The sequence below is a fragment of the Arachis hypogaea genome, chromosome 11, assembly GCF_003086295.3.
Source record: "Arachis hypogaea cultivar Tifrunner chromosome 11, arahy.Tifrunner.gnm2.J5K5, whole genome shotgun sequence".
In the NCBI taxonomy this organism is placed as follows: Eukaryota; Viridiplantae; Streptophyta; class Magnoliopsida; order Fabales; family Fabaceae; genus Arachis; species Arachis hypogaea.
The window spans coordinates 104,185,904-104,209,411 of NC_092046.1; the positions used below are offsets into that span (position 1 = coordinate 104,185,904).

The following is a 23,508-nucleotide window of genomic DNA, read 5'->3' on the forward strand; positions in this document are numbered from 1 at the left end:
TAACTACCTTTATTAGCCAATATTGAGCCTATTTTAACCCCCTTTGTTCTTAAATTTAGCACATTACTAGCCTTAAAGCGGAAAATAATAAATGTCCTTAATATAGATCTTTGATTAGCTTAGGCTAGTGAGAGTGTGTATCATTCAAGTGTGGGAAAACTTGGAAACATTGGTAGAGATAAAAGTATATTTTTGTATTGTTGTTGAAAATCTTGGGAATTGGGTACATACTCATACATCAAATATTTAAAATATATGCATTGATAACCTTGTATATATTCTATTTTGAAAAAAAATGATGAGAAAAAAATTAAAAATAAAAAGAAAAAAGAAAAAAAGAAAAAAAGAAAGCAATAAAAAGGGGACAAAATGCCCCAAAGTTAAGTAATAATGAAAATACATATGTGATATGAAATGAAAAGAATGCATGAGTGTGTGGAAAAGTGAAGAATAGAGAGTTAGGTTTTGCCTTTGAATTGTATAGGTTGTTATGTGTGTTAGATGAGAGCTTAGGTTAATCAAAGATTCAAATTTCAAGCTCACTTGACCATATGTATCCTTACCTTTACCCTAACCCCATTACAACCTTTGGAAAAGTCCTCATGATATTTGTATGCATGCATTGAATAATTGTTGATTGTTAGATGAAAAATAAATCTTGGAAAGCATGATTAGAGGAGAATTGAGTGAATAAACCCTATACACTTGAGCAACTAGAGCGGATACACATCCGGTGAGGGTTCGATTGCTCAAAATCTATGTTTCCACCGGTTATTATTTCTTATCTTGCAAGTTTGTAAATTCTTTTTAATAACTCAATTCAATTGTAGATTTGATTTGATTGAGCTTGCTTTAGCCCTTATGTTCATATATGTATTCTTGGGAATTGATTCATTTTGACCAAGTAGTTGCATGCATTACATTTAGATAGATTACGTGTAGGTAGTTTGCATTTAGATAGTTTGCATTGAATAAATTGATTATCCCTTTTGTCTCTCTTGAGTTTAGCATGAGGACATGCTAATGTTTAAGTGTGGGGAGGTTGATAAACCACAATTTTATGGTTTATTTTATATTGAATTTGGTGGATTTTGTCAACTTTTCTCCCATTTATTCACTAAAATAGCATGGTTTCATGAATTTCTCCTAATTATTCTTAATGGTTAAAACATGCTTTTTAGGCCTTTAAATTGCTAATTTTAATTCACTTTAATTCCATTCGATGCCTTGATATGTTTGTTAAGTGGTTTTAGGATCATAAAGGCAAGGATTGGGTGGAAGAAGTGAAAAGAAAAGTATGCAAAGTAGAGGATTCATGAAGAAATGAGGATTTGGTGGATTCAAGGCCACGCGCACGTGTCATCTATGCGTACGCGTGATAGAGAAATTTTCTAAGCGACGTGCACATGTCACTCATGCGTACGTGTGACACTGGTCACATGACCTCATTAAAGGAATACACTGGGGGCAATTTCTGAGCTCAAGGAGGCCCAAATCCAACTCATTTCTGATGCTTTTGAACTCAAGAATTGGAAGGGAATAAAGGAAGTAGTCATAGTTTGGTTTTTACCATGTTTTAGAATAGATTTCTAGAGAGAGAAGCTCTCCCTTCTCTCTAGAATTAGGTTAGATTTAGGTTAATCTCTCTTAGATTTAGGTTTTATTTCTTATCTTGATTTGGTTTTCATTGTTTTTCCTTGTTCTTACATCTTTGCTCTCTTAGTTTTATTTTTTATTTTCTTTAGTTTGTTATTTTCACGTTTATGAACTCTTATTACTTTTTTTATTTCTATTAATGCAATTTATGTTTTCTATGTTTATTGTTGCTTTCTTTAATTGTTAGTTATTGTTTTCTTGCAATTGGTAGTTGTTAGATTTTATATTTCTTGTCATTTTACCATGCTTTCCTTTTATGCCTTCCAAGTGTTTGATAAAATGCTTGGTTGGATTTTAGAGTAGATTTTGGTACTTTTGGCTTGTGATTGAGGACTTAGGTCCCTTGAGATTATTGACGTGCAGTTCCATTGGTGATTTAGGATTGTTAATTAGTTCTAGGACCAATTATGTCCACTTGAATTTTCTTTAATTGTTAGAGGATAACTAAGTGGAATTAATCCTTTGTAATCACCATGTTGTGGTCAATGGTCCAAGATAGGAAACCTTGACTCTTGATCTTTGTCAAGACCCATTTTAGTTGTTAGTTTTACTTTCTTGCAATTTATATTTTCTTGTTATCAAACCCAAAACCCCAAAAATATTTTCTTATAACCAATAATATGCATACTTCCCTGCAATTCCTTTGAGAGACGAACCGAGGTTTAAATACTTCGGTTATTTTTATTGGGTTTATACTTGTGACAAGAAAATTAAACTTTGATTGAGGATTGTTTGTTGGTTTAGAACTATACTTGCAACGTGATTAATTAGTGAAAATTCCTAACCGACAATAATCCTCCGTCAAGTTTTTGGCGCCATTGCCGGGGAATTGCAAATGTGTTCCTTGTTATTGGTTATTGTATATATGTTAATATTGTGAATATCTTGATTTTTGGTTTGTTTGCTAGATTGATTTATTGACTGCTTGAGTATGCTGGGTGTTCTGGTTTGTTGGTTGATTTTGTTAAATTAATTTTCATGATTTATTGAAAATTATTTAATATTGAAAATGGTTGATATTGGAAGTGGCTTGATATATGAAAATGATTTGATATCAAAATTGGTTTGAGATTGAAAATGATTTGATATTGAAAATGGTTTGAGATTGGAAAAGGTCTGATATTTGAAAATGATTTAATATCAGAGTTGGTTTGAAATTGGAAATGATTTGATAATGAAAATAGTTTGATATTAGAAGTGATTTGATATTTGAAAATGGTTTGATATTAAAAATGGTGGAGAATGATTTGGGAAATGTGGTTTTGATAGAACCCATAAGGGTGGTAAAGTCTGAGTTTTAGAGAAGGTACAGCCAAAATTTTTATAAGTGTTTTAAGTGAAATTTGATAACAAGAATGAACTTATTTTGGGTTTGATTAACTATGAAAAGAATTATGTTTTGGGGACGCTTTAAGCAAAAAATGAAGAAATAAAAATGGGTATTTAAGATTAAACATTTTTTGAGTCTTTGAGAAAAAGTTTTGAGCTTAAAAAGAAGTTAGAAATGGTTAATTTGATTGAAGCATTTTGTTTTGAGAAGTTTTAGAGGATTTAAAATATTTGAATTTTTCTTGGTGAAAATGAAATGGATTTCGAGACTTTTTGAAAATGTCTTAAAGTTAAAAGTGAAGCTAGAAATCGTTTTGGGAAAACTTGGTTAAATCAAAAGTGAGTTTATTTGAGTGATTCAAATTAAGAAGTTATGATTTAATAATTTTAATGAATTTAAAGTAATGAATTCTATGATTTCGTCAATTTGACAAATTGGTTTATGATTTAACTCATTTAACTTTGAGATGACGGTTGAAGACCGTGGGAATGCTTTAAATTAAAATTGAGGATTTATGGAGGATTGGCTCATTAGCCTACAAAGTTATTATGATTAATGATAAATGCTTTTGTCTATTTGAGATTTTGATTTTTGGGAAAATTTTGTAAGTTTGGTTAAAAATGAGATTAGTTATCACCCCCTAAAGTCTTGAGATTCTGCCGTGGAGATTAATTAATAAATCCTAATTTAAAGTGATTGATTTAAGAATAAATAATTTTTTAGTCTTTTGAAAGAGGTTTAAACTTGAAATGATTTTGAAGTTAGTTCAAAGATTTTGGTTAAGTGAGAAATGAGATTTATGAAACAAAACTGATTTAGAATGAAGTTGTTTTGAAGGTTGAGGATTTCCTTTAGTTCAATTTTGTATTATTAATTTGATTTTTGGTTATGTTTGATTATGTTGGTTGAAATGAAATTTGGATTGATATGGTGAGTGATGAGCGGATAATTTATATGCTTTTTGGCATTGTTTTTACATAGTTTTTAGTATGTTTTAGTTACTTTTTATTATATTTTTATTAGTTTTTATGCAAAAATCACATTTCTGGACTTTACTATGAGTTTGTGTGTTTTTCTATAATTTCAGGTCTTTTCTGACTGAAATTGAGGGACCTGAGCAAAAATCTGATTCAGAGGCTGAGAAAGGACTACAAATGCTATTGGATTCTGACCCTCCTACACTCGAAGTGGATTTTCTGGAGCTAAAGAAGCCCAATTGGCACGCTCTTACTTGCGTTGGAAATTAGACATCTTGGGCTTTCCAGCAATATATAATAGTCCATACTTTGCCCGAGATTTGATGGCCCAAACTGGCGTTCAACGCCAGCCAGAGACCTTTTTCTAGCGTAAAACGCCAGAAGTGGAGTTAAACGCCCAAAATGGCATCCAAGCTGGCGTTTAACTCCAGAAAAGGCCTATGCACGTGTAAAGCTCAATGCTCAGCCCAAGCACACACCAAGTAGGCTCCGGAAGTAGATTTCTGCACTCTCTGCACTTAGTTACTCATTTTCTGTAAACCTAAGTTACTAGTTTAGTATAAAAACTACTTTTAGAGATTCATTTTGGGGGACGGATGATATTTTACATCTCATATTGTATCTTTTACAGCATGAGTCTCTAAACTCTATAGGTGGGGGTGAGGAGCTCTACTGTGTCTCAATGGATTAATGCAATTACTATTATTTTCTTTTCGATCACGCTTGATTCTGTTCAAAGATACTCACTCGTACTTCAATATAAAGAATATGATGATCCGTGACACTCATCATCATTCTCAACTTTATGAACGCGTGCTTGACAACCACTCTCGTTCTATCTCAACTTTTCATAAACAAAATCATTTTTATCATTAATCTCCTGACTAGGATTTACAAGATAACCATAGCTTGCTTCAAGCCGGCAATCTCCGTGGGATTGACCCTTACTCACGTAAGGTATTACTTGGACGGCCCATTACACTTGCTGGTTAGTTGTGCGCAGTTGCAAAGGTGTGATTGCAATTCCGTGCACTAAGTTTTTGGCGCCGTTGCCGGGGATTGTTCGAGTTTGGACAACTGACGGTTCATCTTGTTGCTTAGATTAGGAAAAATTTATCTTTTTTGGTTTAGAGTCACTAAATTTGAGTCTTTTATTTTCTTTTCAAAAATCTTATTTTTCTTTATTAATCTTCAATTTTTCCTTGAGTCTTTTATTATTGTTTTTGTTAAAATTTTAAAACTCTTGTTTTATTTTTCTAATTTTTTTCGAAAATTTTTAATAAATAAATAAAAACTAATAAACTAATAATTGAGTCTTCTGTTTGAGTATAGTTTCATGTTTTAAGTTTGGTGTCAATTGCATGTTTTTATTTTCCTTCAATTTTTCGAATTGCATGTTTTTTTTTTCTTCATATTTTTAATTACATCTTCTTAGTTCTTTCTTGATCTTCAAATTGTTCTTGATAATTTTCCTTATTTGATCTTTAAATTTTCTTGTTTGGTGTCTTTTGTTGTTTATCTTATACATTTTCGAATTATTAGTGTCCAAAGTATAAAAAATTTTTAAGTTTGGTATTTTTTGTGTCCTTACTTCCTTAAAAATTTTCAAAATTTGTTCTTGGTGTTCATCTTAATCTTCAAAGCGTTCTTGGTGTTCATCTTGACATTCAAAGTTTTCTTGTTTGTTTTCTTTGTTTTGATCTAAAAATTCTAAGTTTGGTGTCATTTTATTGTTTTTCTCTTTCCTCATTAAATTCAAAAGAAAATATCTTTTCCTTTATTTACTCATCATTTTCGAATTCCTTAAGTTGACTTAGTCAAAATTTTTTAAATTTGGTAGTTTCTTGTTAGTCAAGTCAAAATTTCAATTTTAGAAATTTATCTTTTTAAATCTTTTTCAAAACTTCCTAACCACTTTCTCTCTCCTCATTTTTTTCGAAAATCCACACCAAAAAATTTTCAAATCTTTTTAATTAATTAATTAATTTAGTTTTCTAATTTCTTTTATTTCTTTTTCTTTTCTTAATTTTTGAAACTTGCATCATTTTTTTTATTTACTTTATTTTAATTTCTTTAATTTAAAAAAAAAGGAAATAAAATTTTTATTTACAATCCACATCATCTCCCTTTATCCATCATGGACCCAAGTGGAAATGAACAGTCCAGAAGGATTCTGGGGTCATATGCTAACCCCACTACTGCTTCATATGGGAGTAGTATCTGTATACCCCCCTTCAGAGCCAGCAATTTTGAGCCAAACCCTCAGCTCATTATCATGGTGCAGCAAAATTGCCAGTATCACGGTCTTCCACAAGAAGAACCTACTGAGTTTCTGGCACAGTTCTTACAAAATGCTGACACAGTACGTGATAAGAAAGTAGATCAGGATGTCTATAGATTATTACTGTTTCCATTTACTGTAAAAGATCAAGCTAAGAGGTGGTTAAATAACCAACCCACAGCAAGCATAAGAACATGGAAACAGTTATCAGACAAATTCCTGAATCAATATTTTCCTCCAAAAAGGATGACACACCTAAGGCTGGACATCCAAGGCTTTAAACAAGAGGATAATGAATCTCTTTATAATGCCTGGGAGAGGTACAGAGAGATGCTAAGGAAATACCCTCTGAAATATTTTCAGAATGGGTGCAGTTAGACATCTTTTACTATGGGCTTACATAAAAGGCCCAGATGTCTCTAGACCACTCAGCTGGTGGATCTATACATATGAGAAAGACAATTGAAGAGGCTCAAGAGCTCATTGATACAGTTGCCAGAAATCAGCACCTGTACTCAAGTGGTGAGATCTCCATGAAAGAAGAGGCTGAGGCAGCATCCACTGAACTTAGTCCTCTAGAACAAATTGCTGAACTCAATCAGCAACTATTTTCTGTAACAAAATAGTTAGCAAAATTTAAAGAGATGCTACAAGAAACCAAAGATGCTAACCAGAATATGGAAAAATAATTGAATCAGACAAGACAGCAGTTATCTAAACAGATAACAGAAGAATGCCAAGCTGTTCATTTAAAGAGTGGAAAGACATTGAATGTCTCAACTCAAAGCAACAAGAAGCCAAGAAAGGAACATCTAACAGAGGATGACCAAACTACTGCCCAAAATCCCTCTGAGGACAATAAGAGCCCAGAGAGGAATGATTCTGGCGTTCAAACGCCAGAAAAGGGTCAGAAGTTGGCGTTGAACGCCCAGTGGATGGCCAATTCTGGCGTTCAAACGCCAGAAAAGGGTGGCAATCTGGCGTTGAACGCCCAAAAAGTACCCAATTCTGGCGTTCAAACGCCAATGAGGGATCAGACACCTGCAAGTGCTGATAACAACCCCCTTAAGCAAGCATCTCTAACCACTTCTGTAGGAAATAAACCTGCAGCAACTAAGGTTGAAGAATATAAAGCCAAGATGCCTTATCCTCAGAAACTCCGCCAAGCAGAACAGGATAAACAATTTGCCCACTTTGTAGACTATCTCAGGACTCTTGAAATAAAGATTCCGTTTGCAAAGGCACTTGAGCAAATACCCTCTTATGCTAAGTTCATGAAAGAGATCTTAAATCATAAGAAGGATTGGAGGGAGACTGAAAAAGTTTTTCTCACTGAAGAATGTAGTACATTCATTTTAAAAAGCTTACCAGAGAAGCTTAAAGATCCCAGAACCTTCATGATACCATGCACATTAGAGGATGCTTGTACCAAGACAGCTTTATGTGATCTTGGGGCAAGTATCAACCTGATACCTGCAACCACTATCAGAAAGCTTGGTTTGACTGAAGAAGTCAAACCAACCCGAATATGTCTCCAACTTGCTGATGGCTCCATTAAAATTCCATCAGGCGTAATTGAGGACATGATTGTCAAGGTTAGGCCATTTGCCTTTCCCACTGACTTTGTAGTGCTGGAAATGGAGGAGCACAAGAGTGCAACTCTCATTCGAGGAAGACCTTTCCTAGCAACTGGACGAACCCTCATTGACGTCCAAAAAGGGGAGGTAACCCTGAGAGTCAATGAGGATGAGTTTAAGTTGAATGCTATCAAAGCTATTGGTGCATGAAATTGTGATATCAATGGCGTCAACAACTTGGTATACACAATCGTAATCTCACTTCTTCTTCACAACTTCGCACAACTAACCAGCAAGTGCACTGGGTCATCCAAGTAATAATCCTTACGTGAGTAAGGGTCGATCCCATGGAGATTGTCGGCTTGAAGCAAGCTATGGTCATCTTGTAAATCTCAGTCAGGCAGATTCAAATGGTTATGAATTTTTGAGAATTAAAATATAAATAAAATATAAAATAAGATAGAAATACTTATATAATTCATTGGTGGGATTTCAGATAAGCGTATGAAGATGCTTTGTTCCTTCTGAACCTCTGCTTCCTACTGTCTTCATTCAATCATTCATACTCATTTCCATGGCAAGCTGTATGTTGGGGGATCACCGTTGTCAATGGCTACCGTCCGTCCTCTCAGTGAAAATGGTCCAAATGCGCTGTCACCACACGGCTAATCATCTGTCGCTTCTCACTCATGTTGGAATAGGATCCATTGATCCTTTTACGTCTGTCACTACGCCCAACACTCGCGAGTTTAAAGCTCGTCACAGTCATCCCTTCCCAGATCCTACTCAGAATACCACAGACAAGGTTTAGACTTTTCAGATCTCAGGAATGGCCGCCAATAATTCTAGCCTATACCACGAAGACTCTGATCGTGAACCAGGAGGCTAAGAGATATGAATTCAAGCTTGTTTTCATGTAGAACGAAAGTGTTTGTCAGGCATGCATTCATAAGTGAGAATGGTGATGAGTGTCACTTGATCATCACATTCATCATATTCTTGTGTGCGAATGAATATCTTAGAATAAGAATAAGCTTGAGTTGAATAGAAAAACAATAGTACTTTGCATTAATTCATAAGGAATAGTAGAACTCCACACCTTAGTCTATGGGGTGTAGAAACTCCACCGTTGAAACTACATAAGTGAAAGGTCTAGGCATGGCCGTGAGGCCAGCCTCCAAACGTGTACAATGATCTATGATAGCATAAAACTGATCAAGAGATCAAAAGTGATACAAAGATAGTCTCAAAAATGATCTAAAGATAGGTCTAAGGACTAAACGTCCAAAGATCTAAAAAATGATCCAAAGATGTGAAATAAATCACTAAAAGTAGTTTTTATACTAAACTAGTAACTAGGGTTTACAAAAATGAGTAAATGATGCAGAAATCCACTTCCGGGGCCCACTTGGTGTGTGCTTGGGCTGAGCATTGAGCTTTACATGTGTAGAGATTTCTCTTGGAGTTAAACGCCAGGTTGCAGCCTGTTTGTGGCGTTTAACTCTGGTTTGTAACCTGTTTTGGCGTTTAACTTCAGAATAGGGCAGGAAGTTGGCATTTGAACGCCAGTTTGAGTCGTCAAAACATGAGCAAAGTATGGACTATTATATATTGCTGGAAAGCCCTGGATATCTACTTTCCAACGCAATTCAGACCACCCCAATTGAGTTTCTGTAGCTCCAGAAAATCCACTTCGGGTGCAGGGAGGTCAGAATCCAACAGCATCTGCAGTCCTTTTTCAGCCTCTGAATCAGATTTTTGCTCAAGTCCCTCAATTTTCGCCAGAAAATACCTGAAATCATAGAAAAATACACAAACTTATATTAAAGTCCAGAAATGTGAATTTTGCATAAAAATAATAAAAACATAGTAAAAATAACTAAATTATACTAAAAACTACCTAAAAACAATGCCAAAAAGCGTATAAATTATCCGCTCATCACAACACCAAACTTAAATTGTTTCTTGTCCCCAAGCAACTGAAAATCAAATAGGATAAAAAGAAGAGAATATACTATAAATTCAAAAATATCAATAAAACTTAGTTCCAATTAGATGAGCAGGACTAGTAGCTTTTTGCCTCTGAATAGTTTTGGCATCTCACTCTATCCTTTGAAGTTCAGAATGATTGGCATCTATAGGAACTCAGAATTCTGATAGTGTTATTGATTCTCCTAGTTCAGTATGTTGATTCTTGAACACAGCTACTTTACGAGTCTTGGCCGTGGCTCTAAGCATTTTGTTGTCCAGTATTACCACCGGATACATAAATGCCACAGACACATAACTGGGTGAACCTTTTTAGATTGTGACTCAGCTTTGCTAGAGTCCCCAATTAGAGGTGTCAAGGGTTCTTAAGCACACTCTTTTTGCTTTGGATTATAACTTTAACTGCTCAGTCTTAAGCTCTTTACTTGACACCTTCACGCCACAAGCACATGGTTAGGGACAGCTTTGTTTAGCCGCTTAAGCCAGGATTTTATTCCTTTAGGCCCTCCTATCCATTAATGCTCAAAGCCTTGGATCCTTTTACCCTTGCCTTTTAGTTTAAAGGGTTATTGGCTTTTTGCTCTTGCCTTTTGGTTTAAAGAGCTTTTGGCTTTTTCTGCTTGCTTTTTCTTTTTCTTTCTTTTTTTTTCGCAAGCTTTGTTCTTCACTGCTTTTTCTTGCTTCAAGAATCAATTTTATGATTTTTCAGATTATCAATAACATTTCTCCTTTTTCATTATTCTTTCAAGAGCCAACAATTTTAACATTCATAAACAACAAATTCAAAATACATATGCACTGTTCAAGCATTCATTCAGAAAACAAAAAGTATTGTCACCACATCAAAATAATTAAACAAATTTCAAGGATGAATTTAAAATTCATGTACTTCTTGTTCTTTTGTAATTAAAACATTTTTCATTTAAGAAAGGTGATGGATTCATAGGACATTCATAGCTTTAAGACATAGACACTTAAAAACTAATGATCATGTAATAAAGACACAAACATAAATAAACATAAAGCATAGTAAACGAAAAACGGAAAAATAAAGAACAAGGAAATTAAAGAACGGGTCCGCCTTAGTGATGGCGGCTAGTTCTTCCTCTTGAAGATCTTATGGAGTGCGTTAGCTCCTCAATGTCTCTTCCTAGCCTTTGTTGCTCCTCTCTTATAGCTCTTTGATCCTTTCTAATTTCATGGAGGAGGATGGAATGCTCTTGGTGCTCCACCGTTAGTTGTCCCATGTTGGAACTTAATTCTCCTAGGAAGGTGCTAATTTCCTCCCAATAGTATTGTGGAGGAAAGTGCATCCCTTGAGACATCTCAGGGATTTCATGATGAGGAAATTTCTCATGCTCTTGTTGAGGTCCATGAGTGGGCTCTCTTGTTTGCTCCATCCTCTTTTTAGTGATGGGCTTGTCTCCTTCAATGAGGATATCTTCCTCTATGACAATTCCAGCTGAATTGCATAGGGTACAAATGACTTGGCCACAACTTCATAGAAGTGGTCTTGATGGACCTTTGAGATGAATATCTCCATCTTCCATGACTCGGAGGTGGAAGCTTTTGCCTTCCCTTTCCTCTTTCTAGAGGTTTCTCCGGCCTTAGCTGCCATAAATGGTTATGGAAAAACAAAAAGCAACGCTTTTACCACACCAAACTTAAAAGGTTTGCTCGTCCTCGAGCAAAAGAAGAAAGAAAGTAGTAGAAGAAGAAGAAATTGGAGGAGATGGAGGGAGATATGTGGTTCGGCCAAGGGGTAGAAGTAGTGGTTATAATGTGTGAAAATGAAGGAGTGGTGAGGGGTTTATATAGGGGTGGGGGGAGGGATAGGTTTCGTGTAATAGGGTTGGGTTTGGGAGGGAAAGGATTTTGAATTGGAGGTAGGTGGGATTTTTGGGGAAGAGTGGAGGTGATTGGTAAAGGGTATTTAGGGAAAAGTGTTATGAAAAGGTGTGAGTTGAGGTAGGTGGGGATCCTGTGGGGTCCACAGATCCTGAGGGGTCAAGGACTTATCATCCCTGCTCTATTTAGGCATGTAAAATACCATTAGAGTGCAATCCTGGCATTTAACACCAGACTGCTGCTTGTTTCTGGCGTTGAACGCCAGCTTTTCTCCCTTTCTTGGCATTAAACGCCAACTTGGTGCTTGTTTCTGGTGTTTAATGCCAGTCTGGTGCTTGTTTCTGGCGTTTAACGCCAGCTTGATGCTTCTTTCTGGCGTTAAACGCCAGTCTGATGCTTCTTACTGGTGTTTAAACGCTAGTAAGCTCTTCCTCCAGGGTGAGCTATTTTTAATGCTGGTTTTCATTCTGTTTTTGATTTTTCAGTTGTTTTTGTGACTTCACATGATCATCAACCTACAGAAAACATAAAATAACAATGAAAAAATAAATATATATAATTAAATATCATTGGGTTGCCTTCCAATAAGCGCTTCTTTAATGTCAATAGCTTGATAGTGAGCTCTCATGGAGCCTCACAGATAATCAGAGCAGGGTTGGGGCCTCTCAACACCAAACTTAGAGTTTGGTTGTGGCCTCTCAACACCAAACTTAGAGTTTGAATGTGGGGGTTTTGTTTGACTCTGTATTGAGAGAAGCTTTTCATGCTTCCTCTCCATGGTTACAGAAGGAGAACCTTGAGTGTTGAATACAAGGTAGTCCTTATTCAACTTAAGGACCAACTCTCCTCTATCAACATCAATCACAGCTTTTGCTGTGGCTAGAAAGGTTCTACCAAGGATGATGGATTCATCCTCATCCTTTCCAGTGTCTAGGATTATGAAATCAGCAGGGATGTAAAGGCCTTCAACCTTCACTAGCACATCCTCTGCTAGTCCATAAGCCTGTTTCATTGATTTGTCTGCCATCTCTAGTGAGATTCTTGTAGCTTGTACCTCAAAGATCCCCAGTTTCTCCATTACAGAGAGGGGCATGAGGTTTATCCCTGACCCTAGGTCACATAGATCCTTCTCAAAGGTCATGGTGCCTATGGTACAAGGTATGAAGAATTTTCTGGGATCCGGTTTCTTCTGAGGTAATGTCTGCCTCATTAATGCATTCAATTCATTGGTGAACAAGGGGGGTTCATCCTTCCAAGTCTCATTACCAAATAACCTGGCATTCAACTTCATGATTGCTCCTAGATACTTAGCAACTTGCTCTTCAGTGATGTCTTCATCCTCTTCAGAGAAAGAATATTCATCAGAGCTCATGAATGGCAGAAGGAGATCCAATGGAATCCCTATGATCTCTGTATGAGCCTCAGATTCCTTTGGTTCCTCAAAGGGAAACTCCTTTCTGTCCAGAGGACGTCCCATGAGGCTTTTCTCACTGGGACTCACGTCCTCCTCACTCTCTCTAGGTTCGGCCATGTTGGTTATGGTTATGGCCTTGCACTCTCTCTTGGGATTTTCTTCTGTATTGCTTGGGAGAGTACTGGGAGGAGTTTCAGTAATCTTCTTACTCAGCTGACCCACTTGTGCCTCCAAATTTCTAAGGGAGGACCTTGTTTCATTCATGAAACTTAGTGTGATCTTGGATAGATCAGAGACTACGGTTGCCAGGCCAAAATGGCTCTGTTCAAAATTCTCTGTATGTTGCTGAGAAGATGATGGAAAAGGCTTGCTATTGCTAAACCTATTTCTTCCACCATTATTGTTGAAGCCTTGTTGAGGCTTCTGTTGGTCCTTCCATGAGAAATTTGGATGATTTCTCCATGAAGGATTATAGGTGTTTCCATAGGGTTCTCCCATGTAATTCACCTCTACCATTGCAGGGTTCTTAGGATCATAAGCTTCTTCTTCAGAAGATGCTTCTTTAGTACTGTTGGATGCAGCTTGCAATCCATTCAGACTCTGAGAAATCATATTGACTTCCTGAGTCAATATTTTGTTCTGAGCCAATATGGCATTCAGAGTATCAATTTCAAGAACTCCTTTCTTCTGAGTTGTCCTATTATTCACAGGATTTCTTTCAGAAGTATACATGAATTGGTTATTTGCAACCATTTCAATTAGTTCCTGAGCTTCTTCAGGCGTCTTCTTCAGATGAAGAGATCCACCTGTAGAGTTGTCCAATGACAGCTTGGACAGTTCAGACAGACCATCATAGAATATGCATATGATGCTCCATTCTGAAAGCATACCAGAAGGACACCTTCTGATCAATTGCTTGTATCTTTCCCAAGCTTCATAGAGGGATTCGCCTTCCTTCTGTATGAAGGTTTGGACTTCTACTCTAAGCTTACATAATTTTTGAGGTGGAAAGAACTTTGCCAAGAAGGCATTGACTAGCTTTTCCCAAGAGTTCAGGCTGTCCTTAGGTTGTGAGTCCAACCATGTCCTATCTCTGTCTCTTACAGCAAAAGGGAAAAGCATAAGTTTGTAGATCTCAGGGTCAACCCCATGAGTCTTAACAGTGTCACAGATTTGCAAGAACTCAGCTAAAAACTGATGAGGATCTTCCAATGGAAGTCCATGATACTTGCAATTCTGCTGCATTAGAGAAACTAATTGAAAATTTGACTTGACTAATAAGAAATAATTAAATTTTAAAACTTTATGACTAAATCAATTCAAATTTTCAAAATTTATGAGTGAAATAAGGGAAAGATATTTTTTTATTTTTGAATTTTTAATGAAGAAAGAGAAAAACATAAAAATAATGCAAAATTTGAGAATTTAAGATCAAAACACATGATGCATGCTAGAACACTTTGAATGTCAAGATGAACACCAAGAACACTTTGAATGTCAAGATGAACACCAAGAACTTATTTTGGAAAATTTTTAAGAAAAGACACACATGCAAGACACCAAACTTAGAAATTTTCAATGTTTAGACACTAACAAATTGAAAATACATATGAAAAATAACTTGAAGATCATCAAGAACAACTTGAAGATCATGAAGAACATCATGCATGAGTTTTCGAAAACTTTTAGGAAATTAAAAAGATGCAATTGACACCAAACATAAAAATTGACACTAGACTCAAACAAGAAACATCAAATTTTTTATTTTTTTATGATTTTATTAATTTTTTTTGGTATTTTTTGAAAATTAATTAGAAAAAGAAAAATAAGGATTTCAAAATTTCTAATGAGAATTCCAGGAATCATGCAATGTTAGTCTAAAACTCCGGTCCAGGAATTAGACATGGCTTACTAGCCAGCCAAGCTTTCAGTGAAAGCTCCGATCCAAGACACTAGACATGGCAAATGGCCAGCCAAGCTTTAGCATATCATTACATTCAACAGCAAGATTGATAGAAATCAACAAGCTCTTGTGATGATAAGTTGAAACCTCGGTCCAAAAGATTAGACATGGCTTCACAGCCAGCCAAACTTCAACAGATCATCATGAAACTCTAGAATTTATTCTTAAAAATTCTGAAGTCATAGAATAATTTATTATTTTTTTCGAAAATAAAAAGAATAAAAAAACAAAAATCTTAAAATTAAAATAAAATTACCTAATCTGAGCAACAAGATGAATCGTCAGTTGTGCAAACTCGAACAATCCCCGACAACGGCGCCAAAAACTTGGTGCACGAAATTCTGATCTCAATGGCGCCAACAACTTGGTACGCACAATTGTAATCTCACTTCTTCTTCACAACTACGCACAACTAACCAGCAAGTGCACTGGGTCGTCCAACTAATAAACCTTACGTGAGTAAGGGTCGATCCCACGAAGATTATCGGCTTGAAGCAAGCTATGGTCATCTTGTAAATCTCAGTCAGGCATATTCAAATGGTTATGAAGTTTTGAGAATTAAAATATAAATAAAATATAAAATAAGATAGAAATACTTATGTAATTCATTGGTGGGATTTCAAATAAGCGTATGAAGATGCTTTGTTCCTTCTGAACCTCTACTTTCCTACTGTCTTCATTCAATCATTCATACTCCTTTCCATGGAAAGCTGTATGTTGGAGGATCACTGTTGTCAATGGCTACCGTCTGTCCTCTCAGTGAAAATGGTCCAAATGCGTTGTCACCGCACGGCTAATCATCTGTTGGTTCTCACTCATGTTGGAATAGGATCCATTGATCCTTTTGCATCTGTCACTACGCCCAACACTAGCGAGTTTGAAGCTCGTCACAGTCATCCCTTCCTAGATCCTACTTGGAATACCACAGACAAGGATTAGACTTTCCAGATCTCAGGAATGGCCGCCAATAATTCTAGCCTATACCACGAAGACTCTGATCGTGAACCAGGAGGCTAAGAGATATGCATTCAATGTTATTTTCATGTAGAACAGAAGTGTTTTTTAGGCATGCGTTCATAAGTGAGAATGGTGATGAGTGTCACTTGATTATCACATTCATTATGTTCTTGTGTGCGAATGAATATCTTAGAATAAGAATAAGCTTGAGTTGAATAGAAAAACAATAGTACTTTGCATTAATTCATGAGGAACAGCAGAACTCCACACCTTAGTCTATGGGGTGTAGAAACTCTACCGTTGAAAATACATAAGTGAATGGTCTAGGCATGGCCATGAGGCCAGCCTCCAAACGTGTACAATGATCTATGATAGCATAAAACTGATCAAGAGATCAAAAGTGATACAATGATACTCTCAAAAATGATCTAAAGATAGGTCTAAGGACTAAACGTTCAAAGATCTAAAAAAAATGATCCAAAGGTGTGAAATAAATCTCTAAAAGTAGTTTTTATACTAAACTAGTAGCTAGGGTTTACAGAAATGAGTAAATGATGTAGAAATCCACTTCCGGGGCCCACTTGGTGTGTGCTTGGGCTGAGTATTGAGCTTTACACATGTAGAGACTTCTCTTGGAGTTAAACACCAGGTTGCAGCCTGTTTGTGGCGTTTAACTCTGGTTTGTAACCTGTTTTGGCGTTTAACTTCAGAATAGGGCAGGAAGTTGGCATTTGAACGCCAGTTTGAGTCGTCAAAACATGAGCAAAGTATGGACTATTATATATTGCTGGAAAGCCCTGGATATCTACTTTCCAACGCAATTCAGACCACCCCAATTGAGTTTCTGTAGCTCCAGAAAATCCACTTCGGGTGCAGGGAGGTCAGAATCCAACAGCATCTGCAGTCCTTTTTCAGCCTCTGAATCAGATTTTTGCTCAAGTCCCTCAATTTTCGCCAGAAAATACCTGAAATCATAGAAAAATACACAAACTTATATTAAAGTCCAGAAATGTGAATTTTGCATAAAAACTAATAAAAACATAGTAAAAACTAACTAAATTATACTAAAAGCTACCTAAAAAAATGCCAAAAAGCGTATAAATTATCCGCTCATCAGCTATACATCATCCAGACATATCAAAAGACTGCATGAGCGCTGATATTATTGACTCCCTGGTGGAAGAGGTCAATATGACTGAGAGTCAAGAATCAGAGCTAGAGGACATTTTTAAAGATGTTCAGCCTGATTTGGAGGAACCAAAGAAAACAAAAGAACCTCTGAAAACTCCTTAGGAAGAGTTGAAGCCTCCTAAACCCGAGCTCAAATCACTACCACCAACCCTGAAATATGCATTTCTGGGAGAAGATGCCACTTTTCCTGTGATCATAAGCTCTGCTTTAGAGCCACAGGAAGAGAAAGTACTAATTCAGGTGCTGGGGACATACAAGACAGCTCTTGGGTGGTCCATAAGTGATCTCAAGGGCATTAGCCCAGCCAGATGCATGCACAAGATCCTATTGGAGGATGATGCTAAGCCAGTGGTTCAACCACAGAGGCGGCTGAATCCAGTCATGAAGGAGGTGGTGCAGAAAGAGGTCACTAAGTTACTAGAGGCTGGGATTATTTATCCTATTTCTGATAGCCCCTTGGTGAGCCCTATCCAAGTTGTCCCCAAGAAGGGAGGTATGACAGTGGTTCATAATGAAAGGAATGAACTGGTTCCCACAAGAACAGTTACAAGGTGGCGTATGTGTATTGACTATAGAAGGCTCAATACAGCCACCAGAAAGGATCATTTTCCTTTACGATTCATAGACCAGATGCTAGAGAGACTAGCAGGTCATGAATACTACTGCTTTTTGGATGGCTATTCAGGTTACAATCAAATTGCAGTAGATCCTCAGAACCAAGAGAAAACAGCATTCACATGTCCATCTGGAGTATTTGCCTACAGAAGGATGCCATTTGGTCTGTGCAATACACCTGCAACCTTTCAGAGGTGCATGCTCTCTATCTTCTCTGATATGGTAGAGAAATTTCTAGAAGTCTTCATGGATGACTTCTTAGTATTTGGAGACTCATTCAGCTCCTGTCTTGACCATCTAGCACTTGTTCTGAAAAGGTGTCAAGAGACTAACCTAGTTTTAAACTGGGAGAAATGTCACTTTATGGTGACTAAAGGAATTGTCCTTGGGCACAGAATTTCGAACAAGGAAATAGAGGTGGATCAAGCTAAGGTAGAGGTAATTGAAAAATTACCACCACCTGCCAATGTTAAGGCAATCAGAAGCTTTCTGGGGCATGCAAGATTCTATAAAAGGTTTATAAAGGATTTTTCAAAAATTGCAAAACCTCTGAGCAATCTGCTAGCCGCTGATACACTATTTGTCTTTGACACAGAATGTTTGCAGGCCTTTGAGACTCTGAAAGCTAAGCTGGTCACAACCCCAATCATTTCTACACCAGACTGGACATTACCATTCGAACTAATGTGTGATGCCAGTGACCATACCATTGGTGCAGTATTAGGACAGAGGCATGACAAGCTTCTGCATGTCATTTATTATGCTAGTCGTGTTTTAAATGATGCGCAAAAGAATTACACAACCACAGAAAAGGAGTTGCTTATAGTGGTTTATGCCATTGACAAGTTCATATCTTATTTAGTAGGATCAAAAGTGATTGTGTACACTGACCATGCTGCTCTAAAATATCTCCTCACAAAGCAGGATTCAAAATCCAGACTCATAAGATGGATGTTGCTTCTGCAAGAGTTTGATATAGAAATAAGAAATGGAAAAGGGACAGAGAACCAAGTAGCTGATCACCTGTCCCGGATAGAATCAGTAGCAGGAGCGTCCCTCCCTCCTGCTAAAATCTCTGAAACCTTTCTGGATGAGCAACTCTTTGCCATTCAGGAAGTACCATGGTTTGCAGACATTGGAAACTATAAAGCTGTGAGATTCATACCCAAAGAGTACAGTAAGCAGCAAACAAAAAAATTGGTTTCTGATGTAAAGTACTACTTGTGGGATGAACCATATCTCTTTAAGAGATGTGCAAACAGAATAATCCATAGATGTGTGCCTAGAGAAGAGGCACAGAATATCCTATGGCATTACCATTGATCACAATATGGAGGACATTTCAGAGGTGAGAGAACAGCCACAAAGGTTCTCCAATGTGGCTTCTACTGGCCTACTCTCTATAGAGACTCCCGAGAGTTTGTACGTAACTGTAACAGTTGCCAGAGAGCTGGTAATCTGCCTCACGGTTATGCCATGTCTCAGCAAGGGATCTTAGAGATTGTGTTGTTTGATGTATGGGGTATTGACTTCATGGGGCCTTTCCCACCATCATATTCAAACACTTATATTCTGGTGGCAGTAGACTATGTATCTAAATGGGTAGAGGCAATTGCAACACCCACTAATGATACTAAGACAGTGATGAAGTTCCTCCAGAAGCATATCTTCAGCAGGTTCGGTGTCCCTAGGGTACTGATCAGTGATGGAGGCACTCATTTCTGCAATAAATAGCTTGACTCTGCTCTGATCCGATATGGAATTAATCACAAAGTGGCAACTCCATACCATCAACAGACAAATGGGCAGGCTAAAGTCTCAAATAGAGAACTAAAACAAATCCTGGAATGGACTGTAAGTACCCGTAGAAGGGATTGGGCAAGAAGTCTGGATAATGCTCTGTGGGCATACAAAACCGCATTCAAGACTCCTATAGGGACCTCTCCATACCAGCTTGTGTATGGAAAAGCCTGTCATCTGCCAGTGGAACTGGAACACAAGGCCTACTGGGCAACCAGGTTCCTAAACCTTGATGCTAAGGTAGCTGGAGAGAAAAGATTACTCCAGTTAAATAAGTTGGAGGAGTTCAGACTCAATGCTTTCGAAAATGCTAAAATTTACAAGGAGAAAGCAAAAAGGTGGCATGACAGAAAGCTGTCATCTAGATTCTTTGAGCCAGGACAGAAGGTTCTGCTGTTTAACTCTAGGCTTAGATTATTTCCTGGGAAATTGAAATCCCTGTGGAAGGGACCATATGTGATTACAAGTGTGTCACCATATGGATATGTAGAGCTTTAGGAAGATCAAAATGGTGGGTGGGAAGATCATGAAATGGGGTGCTTCCCAGGGTCACAAAATGGTGGGTGGGAAGATCAAGAACATGAAATGGGGTGCTTCCCAGGGTCACAAAATGGTCCATATTTTGATGACTTTGATCACTACTCAAGTTGTGGCTGGGAAGATCAAAGTCAAAGAGATTTCACTCATTCATACCCCATTCATCAAGAGCTATCACCTCTCAATTATACAACCTCACCTCCAAGTTTTACATGCCTAAATTCTTCATCATTTGAGTATGCCTCAGCACAAAAGTCTATCCAAAATCCATATAATTCATTTCACCATCCACAAAACTCAGTCCACTACCCACAAAAGTCATACCACTTTCAGAACACACAACCACAAAACAACCAATTCCATTCACAAACCAACCCTACCCAACCACCTTTAGATAGACTTGCTAGGATGGAACTCTTCATGGAAGAGCCAAAAGAAGAAGAGAAGAGCCACGTTAGTGGCTACGTTAGTTACACTAACGTAGGCACTAACGTGGAAGGAAGGAAAGCCCCAACGTTAGTGGGAAAAGTTAGTCGCATTAACTTTGAAGAAAGGAAATGGAGCCAACGTTAGTGACACTTAACATTATCACTAACGTTGGACCAAGATCATAAGTAGATACGTTAGTTCTCACGTTAACTTAGTTAACGTGGCCTCTAACGTTAAGAAGAAAGGGGGAAAGCCAACGTTAGTGACATTCAACATTGTCACTAACGTTGGCCCAAGTTACAACAAAGCCACGTTAACTCCCACGTTAACTTAGCTAACGTGGAAGCTAACGTGGAGAAAGGTGGTGATCGACAACGTTAGTAACACCAAACATTCTCACTAACGTTGGAGTGAGCTCACAAGCCCCCAACAAGCCACGTTAACTCCCACGTTAACTTAGTTAACGTGGTAGTTAACGTGGGCAAAAGTCCCACCTGGCAGCCTGATCATGCCTTCTTCAAACACGTATAACATGAGCCACAAAGCTCCAAATGAGGTGATTCCAGTGGCATTGGAAAGTAGGATTCCAGAGCTTTCCAAGCATATATGGCACTACATGGTTGAAACTAAATTTGAGGGAGAAAACCTGCCCCGAAAGTGCAATGATGAACATGGTATCAGCCTGTATTTAGGCCAACTGACCTCTTCACCTTCCAAGAAGTATAACTCGAGTTGTAGAGCTCCAAATGATGCACTTCAAAAGGCATTGGAAAGTAGACATCCAGGGCTTTCCAACGATATATAATAGTATGGGGTGGACACAAAGTTTGAGCTTCAGAAACGGGAAATTGCTAGCGTTATTGGCAATCAATATTTCCAGTAACGTTGGCATATATGCCAGCGACCATGTCCACTTCAAAGGAGCATAACTTGAGCTACAGAGGTCCAATTGAGGTGATTCCAGTTGCGTTAGAAAGCTGACATTCAGAGATTTCCAACGATATATAATACTCTATAGTGGGCATGAAATTGGAGCACAAACAAGAGGTATTTTTTAAGCCCCAAAAACACCAACTGGGCAGCAAGTGCAACGTTAGCCACAATAACTTTAGCACTAACGCCACACTTGTAGCGTTAGTTTGGCTAACTTTGGCACTAACTTTAGCACCTAGACCTCAACTTGACTCACTTCTCTCTCAAGCCCACTTCAAAGCTCAACCAAGCAAGCCCACAATTGTCAACCAATCAAGGCCACAAGAAGCATCTAGAATAGGAATTTTCATTTAATTGTAATTTGCTTTTAATTTCATTTTGTAATTTAGGAGAGCCTATATAAAGGCCTTAGTTTTTACATTGAAATCATCTTAGGCTAGATGAGGCTGGAAATTGGGGAATTGAGGGATGGAAGAGGGGTCTTCGGACTCCCTTCCCTCACACACTTTTCCTTTTCTTTCTTTGTACTTTTCATTTATGAATTTTGAAGTTTTATTTTCAGTTTTTATCTTCATTTTTACTTTTCTGCACTTGCTTTCTTTTCTATTTTTGTAGAGCAATGATCAACTAACTCTTTACATTGGGTTAGAGAGCTCTATTGTGATTCAATGGATCAATTGTAGTTCTTATTCTTCTTCTTCTTTCTTTTCTCTTGATTTTACTTGAAAGCTTTCGGTCTTCATCCAATTGGGTAGTTATCTTGGAAAAGAAGCTATTCATACTTGGATCTCTTCTAAACCTTGAAAGAGGAATGAAGAGATCAAGCTAGAAATGCTTTCTCATGCTGGACCAAATTGGGTTTGGATGGATATGTGACTATAATCCTCTCAACACTTGATTTGGGAAATGCATGTGGTATAATCAGTGACCATACTTCATCTCTTCTCATGAGCAATTGACCAAGGAATTGGCTATTGATCAAGATTTGAGAGATTGAATTACAAGAAATTGTAATTCAATCACTTAAGATTGCCAAGGAGATCAATGAGTGCATTGATTGAGGAAGAGATGAGAATGAACATGATCCGGAGGATTGCAATATCTCTTGATCCCAATGTTCATTTTATTTTTAGTTCTTACATTTACTTTTCTTGTCATTTTACTTTTCTGCACTTTATTGCTTTCTTTACTTTTCTGTCAATTTACATTTCCTTGTTACTTATCACTCCATTATGATTCGTCTAACTAGGATAATCAATTAACCATTGATTGCTTAATCCGTTAATCTCTGTGGGATTCGACCTCACTCTATTGTGAGTTTTACTTGACGATAATTCGATACACTTGCCGAAGGGAGATTTGTTGAGAGACAAGTTTTCCGTGCATCAAGTTTATGGCGCCGTTTCCGTGATTCGGAGCAGATGTGCTATTTTGGTTTTGATAAGCATATGAAGAAGTGTTGTTGTGGGGGTGTTGAGACGTCCTCTGTGTGAATTGCTGGTGAGTTGCATTGTTGTTGGAGTTGTAACGTCTCTGGTCTTGGTTTTAATCTTGCTCACTTCCCCACCCAAAGTTTGGGTGGTTTCTACATCCAGGGTTGTAGGTCTTGGAGTATGGATCATAGTTTTTCCTTGGTGAATTCCCAATGTAGTTGGCTTGCTCCTGACTCCCCTCTGCTTCTTCATTCACTCCTTCTTGGATTGTTGATGAAGTGGAGATTGCTGCTACTTGGTTCATCTCCATCTTCTTGGTGAGGTCAGCCAGCTACTGGGTAATGAGCTTGTTTTGGGCCAACAGAGCATCTACATTGTTTAGCTCCATTACTCCTCTTGTGTTCCCTCTTTCGGAAGCATAGAAGTAGTCGTTCTCTGCTACTGTTTCAATAACATCTATGGCTTCCTCAATGGTCTTCTTCTTGTTCAAAGATCCTCCAGATGAATGGTCTATGGCCTTCTTTGACTCATAAGAGAGCCCTTCATAGAAAATGTGCAGCTGCACCCATTCGTTGAAC

General features: G+C 37.5%; 1 non-coding gene across 1 annotated transcript; it reads left to right on the forward strand.

The window, feature by feature from the left end:
- Positions 1-13,954: 13,954 nt before the first annotated feature.
- Positions 13,955-14,062, forward strand: LOC112725171 (small nucleolar RNA R71). Its single transcript, XR_003164295.1, has one exon. It is a non-coding gene; the product is annotated as a small nucleolar RNA R71 (small nucleolar RNA).
- Positions 14,063-23,508: the final 9,446 nt, after the last annotated feature.